A 1,839-nucleotide genomic window follows, 5' to 3' on the forward strand; every position below is an offset into this window, starting at 1 on the left:
GAATGTATGACCAATACATAAATAAAATAAAAATTTTGCCTCAATAACATATAATATATTGTTTCCACAAATATATTCAAAATCATGGAAGTCACTAGGCTGAATGGCATTAATGTTGACCAACATTAATATCCATGTGGATGATCCTTTTCATGAGAGGTATGGCTTTGCTTCGCAGTCTCCAATATCTTCACATTGTGGTCCATTTTCTTCCCTCCACACTAGCATGCTGCCCCCATGATGCCCTCAGGATGTCATAATCAGAAATACAAAATTACTTATAAAATTTCTGTATCAGTCATCCCATTTATTAACCAGATATCATGACCTTCTTGATCATTTTCTTCAGAAACCTCTCTGCTACAATTCTTCAATTCCATTAAAATTTTAATCTACTGTCCTTACCATTATTTCTCCATTCTTTTGCCTCAATGTTTTTAATTTCCTCCTATCCAGAGTATATGCAATGGTTCAAATATAAACCATTCCTTTGCACATAGTCTTAACACTTTTGCTTTTTGATCCTTTTTCTTTCATACCTGCCTTGCAATAGCTGGACGTGAACCCCAAAATCCACCTTCTCCTTCACATATAAGCACCAAAATGGTGCTGTTGAAGAATCATGATATTTTTTCTGATTGGCTTTACTTTAAACTTAAATCACTAATTTCAAATTAACACTTTTCCTTGCATGGTAACCCTATCATTTCTATCATTTTTTAGAATACTCACTTTACCTTCTCCAAGATGATTTATTTTTCGTGCTTTATTTGATCTCCTCAAATCCATCAAATGATCACTCCACTCACATGCACTAAAAGTTTCTCAGATTAATTAATAAATCTAAAAACATCCCTGTGTATATATTCATTATCTTCTTTATTTCTCTTACAAAGAAAAAGGCATGCACATGAAGTCAAAGACAGGGGAACAAATATCTTCCAAGTATTGTGTATACAGTAAAACTATATTTCAAAAATGGGCAAAATAAAACATATTTTCAGAAAAACCAACACACACACAAATAAAACAGAGTTTATTACCTGCTGACATCTATTAAAGGAAGGTCAAAAGTTTTGTCTCAGGTAAAGAATAACTACAGAAGGGTAGTCTCAGATGCAAGAAGAAATTATAAATGAATAAAGTGGTGAATATATCAGTAAGACTAAATCAGTGGGGTCCATGTATAAATGTCTAATTTTTAGGATAAACTAAAAGATGTATCTAGAATTTTAGATTAAATGATATGTATGTCAGAAAAGATATACAGGGTTCAAATGATCAAGGTCACGTTATGGTTTGGAAGAGTTAACTATGTAGGGCATAGCAGAAATCTCTGAATTTTAAACCAGAAGTAGTAAAAAATGAGAGAAGAAAAAAAAATCACGTAAATAATTTTAAAAAGTTGACCTCCCAATTAAAGGAAAAAAGAAGGAGAAGGAAAAATAAAATGTAACTACAGGAAATAAAGTGAAACTGAAAAAGTGAAAAACAGAAAAACAAAAAATAACAGCATAGTGCAAACTCATATTTTCAGCAATGAGGATAAAAATGTCAAACATAATAAATGTCAGATAGCAATCACAAAATATTGTTCTTGTTAGGAAATATTTTGATTACACTTATGATATCTATCTTACTTGTAACTATATATATATAATTATACACATAATACAAATACCTATAACAACTTACATAACAATAACTTACATAGCTTATTGTTATAAGTATATATGTCTATATGTATGAGTAGAACACAAAGATATAAAAAGAGAGCTATATTTTCATTACTTTTAAAATCCCACATTAGTAAAGAAAAATGCTTTTAAGTTCTCAAGA

This window comes from Neomonachus schauinslandi, chromosome 2 (genome assembly GCF_002201575.2).
Source record: "Neomonachus schauinslandi chromosome 2, ASM220157v2, whole genome shotgun sequence".
In the NCBI taxonomy this organism is placed as follows: domain Eukaryota; kingdom Metazoa; phylum Chordata; class Mammalia; order Carnivora; family Phocidae; genus Neomonachus; species Neomonachus schauinslandi.